The sequence below is a fragment of the Alosa pseudoharengus genome, unplaced genomic scaffold, assembly GCF_046254945.1.
Source record: "Alosa pseudoharengus isolate Yale_2024_CS ecotype anadromous, Long Island Sound unplaced genomic scaffold, YU_APseudo_1.1 YU_APseudo_1.1_scf_10, whole genome shotgun sequence".
Taxonomy (NCBI): Eukaryota; Metazoa; Chordata; class Actinopteri; order Clupeiformes; family Clupeidae; genus Alosa; species Alosa pseudoharengus.
The window spans coordinates 8,457,501-8,463,447 of record NW_027468565.1 but is presented as its reverse complement, the minus strand read 5'-3'; the positions used below and the strand labels follow the sequence as shown (position 1 = coordinate 8,463,447).

The following is a 5,947-nucleotide window of genomic DNA, read 5'->3' as shown; positions in this document are numbered from 1 at the left end:
GTCAGTCAAACCAGGATCCCCTCCTTGTGCAAGGCACCCTAGGCTTGGTTAATACAGCTGTTTGATTGGTGCTGCTTCTTATTGAGCTAGTTAAAGTAATGGTGGTTTAAAACGCTTGGTCATTGTGTTTTTTTAAAGCACCCCTTACTTCTCCCCATACAGCTAATAGCTGCAGTGTCAATTAATCAGCAAGATTTTATTGTCGGTCCGGCACATTGTCTTCCTGTGGCTCACTTTAGTTTTTTCTCTCTCTCTTTTTCCCCCTCCAGCTGTGAAAATCTGCTGAGATCCTTGGCCATTTTATGCCCCAGCAATAAGGTAAGAGACTATTACACAGCCATTTTGTCTCTCTCTCTGTATATCTGTCTGTCTGTCTCTCCCTCTCTGGTCTTTCAGTTTCTGTCTCTGGAAGGGAGTGACCATCAGCACTAGATGGCCACTGGGGAAATGGAAAAGGGGAGGTGTGTTTATGACAAAGTTTTACATTTTGATCAGCTGCCCATTTAGACGTTTCCTCTCGCAGCTCCTGGTTCCAGGTGTCCTCCATCAGCTAGACCTGAGCAGGGTGTGCGTAGTGATTTAGGGGTCTAAAGCCACAGTCAATAGCCATTGACTTTTTAGGAGAGTTTATAATGGATTCTGGGGCCCTTTGTCATTCCTTGCAGGGGGTGGGGCTGACTCCATTTCACTTCTGCTGTGGAGCTCCAAAAAAAAAAGAAAAAAAGAAAAGGCAGCGAGATTGTGACTAGAGTAAGCCACTGGGCATGGGAATCACCCCCCCCCCCCCCCCCCACCCCCCCAACACACCACTAGCCCAGGAAAGGGGAAAAAGCAGTGGTTGCCTTGGCAACCTGCGGATGTGGAGCATGAAATAGCGCACCCGCAAGTCTTTCTTTTTTTCTCCTCCTTTTTCTACAAAGCAAAGCAGCATCCTTCACGTGCTCAGGCTCTAATCCTCTCCCTCGCCTGCTCCCAACGCCTCCATTGCAACCACCAGCCTGGAGAGAGGGAGAGAGGGAGGGAGAGCAAGATGGTAAGCGTGAGAAGGGAGAGAAAATGAACAGCGGAGGGAGAGGGAGGCAGAATGTGAGCATGAGAGGGAAGAAAGAGGGAGAGACCAAATGACAGAGAGGAGAGAAAGAATAGTAGAGTGATTGAGAGAGAGGGAGAGGGAGAGAGGGAGGCCTTTATCACTCGTGTGCCATTCCCTGCGTCTGCCCGGCAGCACTGTGGGCCTTTCAGCCGTTTGAGCCCTGGTCACTGGCCTCAGAAGCAGCACTGCGGTCGCGGCTGCGTGGAGCCCTCCCCACATCAAAGGCATTTTACAGGCCAGTGAAGGCGGTCAGCCAGCCAGCGAGGGAGGGAGGGCCTCCTCTGATGTTCACGAGGTGCAGCCCACTACGCTCGCCACACAATCCAGTTTAAAAGGAGAGAGGTGAGGAGGAGGTGGGTTTGGGCAGGGGATGTTCTGCAGCGGAGTGTTCTGGAAATCCGGCTGTGACGGGACTGTGACAGGAGTACACGGAGTTGCTGACTCTACGTGTGTGTGTGTGTGTGTGTGTGTGTGTGTGTGTGTGTGTGTGTGTGCGTGCGCGCCACAGGGCCCTGGCTGTGTGTTCGCTGTGCTTTCTCTTTGCTACTCCATGTGATATGTGACATTTGCTGCTGTTCTGTAATCTCCTAAAATGGCTGTATCGTAGGAGTCGCTGTTATCACTGTCTCTCCTCATTCTTTCCTGGGATGTGATCAACTATATCACACACATTGTGTCTGTGTGTTGCTTTATTACCCCGTCTGTCTGTGTGTGTATCTTGGCACTAGTTTGAAGAGTTAGTGGTCCGTGCACTGGTCATTAGCATTGTGGCCGGTGGTCTGGATGCTGAAGAATTAATGGCTTTCAGCTGTCAGCACATGACATGACATGACCACTAACGCGACCAAGAGTCAGAGACTGGTAGATCGACCGGGATTCGGGGATGAATTTCGCAGCCCGTCTACAACGTGGGCCTCTCCCTCTAGCAGACCCCTTCTCAGTTCCTGTCACCCCCCACCCCAGTCCCATATGGCCTGCTGTGTCACCATCGTCTCAGGTTCTGTTGGCTGTTGGGGTGGCTTGTTGCAAGGCAACGGAAAAACAGGTTTATGTTGAAGCCGAATTAGGATGGCCAGTCCCTCTATAGGGTTATCACAGAGTCAGGTGTCTGTGTGTGTGTGTGTGTGTGTGTGTGTGTGTGTGTGTGTGTGTGTGTGTGTGTGTGTGTGTGTGTGTGTGTGTGTGTGTGTGTGTGTGTGTGTGTGTGTGTGTGTGTGTGTGTGTGTGTGTGTGTGTGTGTGTGTGTGTGTGTGTGTGTGTGTGTGTGTGTCTTTCATATAGGTTCATATAGGTTTTGAGTCACATAAAGCCAATGCATAGTACAGTAGACTAGAGTTAAGTAGACCCGAGCCGCTTCATAGGATCAAGCTTCCTCTGCGAGCTTTGTAAGGTGAACGGTTTGTCAGGGAAAAGGCTGTTGGGTTCTGCCCTTATTCCTGCCCTTATCTGCTCCCTGTATTTCAGCCATTTTTCACTATCTCTCTCTCTTTTTTTTTCTTTTCTTTCTTTCTTTCTTTCTTTCTTTCTTTCTTTCTTTCTTTCAATCACTCACTCTCTCTCCCTCTCCCTCTCTCTCTCTCTCTCTCTCTCTCTCTCTCTCTCTCTCTCTCTCTCTCTCTCTCTCTCTCTCTCTCTCAATGGAATAACAACACAATTGCCTCAGCCCCCCACGGTGTGGATGTTGACTGATCATTTATCATCTGGAGAGGGAACATACACGGAATAGCCCGCTGCCTAATTGAGTGTGTGCCGGGAGAAAGGTGCTGGATTTTGGGAAAGGGAGTCTGGACTGAGCACTGAGTGCTTTATCTATGAGCTGGCTGATCTTGCCGGCCGGCCGACAGTGTCTTGTTTGGTTTTGTCCAGCGCGAGGGGGAAGTTTCACTTTGTTTCCCCGCCAAGGCCGAGTCTTGCCGCACGAGGATAATTGGTCTACTGGGGTAATGGTCTGCAGCGTGGATGCGGGTGGATGGGTAGGTGGTGTTGTGTGCTGTGGCTGGATGAAGACCAGGGTCAAACGCACTGACCCCACCTCTCCATTTCCCCCCTTCCCTCCCATCTTAACCCGTTCCCTCTCCTCTCCCTGCAGAAACTAGGGACGCACTGATTGTTTAATTCTGGGCATACACCACTGGTGTGGCCAATGGCCAAGAATGATTGGTCATTTCTGTCATCACAGACATTACTGGTACTGGTCTTCTAAGTTTTTTTTTTTTTTCTTTGAGTCTGGGATCTCAGCAGAACCTAGATTTGTTTAACTGCCGCAGCTCAAATCTGGAGCATCTGATTTTAGCACCAAAGTCATCGAAATATGGAGAAGGGTTTCTGTTGTGGCTCGTTGAGAGCTGGTTCGGCTGGTCCTCATGTTTTTCCTCCCTCCCTGCCTTTCCCCTCCGGAGTGCCTCCACTGGTGCAGCTAACCCAAGGAGACAGACAGCATTACTGGGATGGCCTTTTAATTTTTTACATGCCGTCAGGATGCCGCAGAATTTTCCCATGTCACAACTCTTTGCCATTAGTCATCAGCCTTCACCCTCTAGTGATGTGCTTTAGCATGCAGCAGCTGACAGCTCTTCATACACTTTGTGTGCGCGCGCGTGTGTGTGTGTGTGTTTGGAGAGTGGGTGTAAAGGATTTTTTTTACAGTCCACAGACTGTAGTGTTGTATAAGAGGCGTTTACTCATCCCGCATGGCGTTGGGAGTCTTTTGAATGGCCTTCTTTTCATTCGCTCACCTCTTGGTGGGAAGCATCCGCGCGCACAGCTGGGAATGTTCAGTTCACACACAGTCCTTCCTGCAGGCTTGTCCTTGAGCTGTGAGCTATGGCACACAAGCACAGTCCCCTCTCCTCTTCTCTCTTCATATGCTTAATGCATGATGGGGGGGGGGGGTGCAGGTCAGGTGGATGTCATGGCAACAGAGAGTCAGCTACTTCTGTAGAAATGCACAACCAACAACGTATTTTCCTCTTTTTTCCTCTTAGTAGCTCTGAACCGTGTGGATCTCTTGGCTTTTTCTCTGTAATTATTTGGACTTCTCTCTTTACTCTTTCCCAAGAGGCATCTATCCAGGTACTTTGCGTGTGATGTTCAGGTGGGTTGCTTTTTTATCTGAAAGAGAGAGAGATGAGCATCGTGACACTTGCCCTGGAGGCTTCGGTGAAACAGATTTACTCCATCCTTTTTTCCTCTCTCTGCCTCACTTACTCTCTTTTCATCTTTCTCTCCATCACTGTTTTTCCTCTGCCCTTCCATGGTCAATGCTATCACATTCCTGGAACAGCTCATGTTTCTGGAGTAGAAGCAGTCCGTCATGCTTTGGTGTGCCGCCACCGTCAAGGTCTAAGTCACAAGTCTCCGAGATTACAATATGGCTGGAGAAGACCCAGTCGAAGCTCTGTTCTCATCCTCCATCCTCCTGATGTGAACAGCCCTGTGTGTGTGTGTGTGTGTGTATGTGTGTGGCTTGTTTTTATTTTGTGTGTGTGTGTGTTGGGGGTGTGTGGGTGGCATATCGTGTGTGTGTGTGTGTGTGTGTGTGTTTGTGACTATGACTATACGTGTGCTCACGTCTGTGGCTCTCATTGACGGACTGCCTTGCCCAGTTAGGAGATTGGGAGATTGCAGCACACTGATTTACTGTACGCCATGTGCTGGGTCGAACGCAGGATTTATCTTGCTGGGGTTCGGCGGGCAGATAGCGAGCCCCTTTTTTTACTCTGCCGCTCCTCCACCCTCCGCAGATGGACAACCAGAGGCGCTCTCAACCCCCTCGGCCTTTAACCCTGACTGCCCGATAGATCTGTTTGTCCAAGTACTGGCCTGTGCCGACTCACATTACTCTCTTTTTCATCCTTGCTGACCTGCCGGTATTGAGAACATGCAACATTTACTGGGCTCTCCTCCTGTTGGCCTCGTGTTTTCTCAGGCCCAGCTAAGGTCAACTCTAACTCTATTTTCTGCCATGATCACTTGGAAATAGAATTCTGGGAAATAAATGGCATTATCTGCCGCCCTCCTACTCCACCCTACTCCACCCTACTCCACCCCACCCACTCCACCCCACTCCACCCTACTCCCTCCTACTCCACCCTACTCCACCCCACTCCCTCCTACTCCACCCCACTCCACCCCACTCTACCCCAGCCCACACTGTCGACAGAAGGCCAAGAGAAGGATAAGGCAGGCTCCATAACTCACCAGCACTGTTGCCTTTGATCCTGGGGAATTTTCTGCCTTGTATTCCTTATCCTCCTCCTACACACACACACACACACACACACACACACACACACACACACACACTCTCTCTCTCTCTCACACACACACACACACACACACACACACACACACACACACACACACACACACACACTGAATAGCATGTATCAAATTTGTCTGTAAGCCTGCGGGGTGTGAAACTATAGATGTGTATGTGCGCAGCAGTAGCTTTGTTGTGAAGGGGGTTGTCTGTGAGGATGGAACATTGTATTCTGAAAGGTATGGGGAGGGAGGCAACGGTAAGAGCTCCAGCTCCCACACTCTGTGTGTGAGGTGAGTGATGCCTGAGAGCCTCTGGCTTCATGCTCTAGTCTAGTTGATGTGTCGACTCCGAGTGGAGCAACTTGCTCTCCGAAGATGTAATCCGCCTAAAGACCAAGCGGCGAGGAAATAAGAATTGGCTTTGGGTTTACTGTTCCATGCCTCGTATAGCACCAGGTAGGCTAGGAGAGGCTATGAAATGGGTGCAGGCAGGGTGTTTTCAGAGTTTTGCTGATGGGGCGTGTTATAGTGAGGTTGTGGGACTATTCATTTGACATCTGTATTGCGAGTGATCGAGGTGATTGAGAATGC

General features: G+C 50.1%; 1 protein-coding gene across 1 annotated transcript in view; it reads left to right on the top strand.

The window, feature by feature from the left end:
- The first annotated feature begins 266 nt into the window (after positions 1-266).
- The window catches only part of tln2b (talin 2b), a 94,492-nt gene continuing 88,811 nt past the window's right edge, over positions 267-5,947 (top strand). Inside the window, exon 1 of the mRNA XM_076262695.1 lies at positions 267-318. The gene's annotated coding sequence lies outside the window, so the exon portion shown is untranslated. The remainder of the gene's footprint in view (positions 319-5,947) is intronic.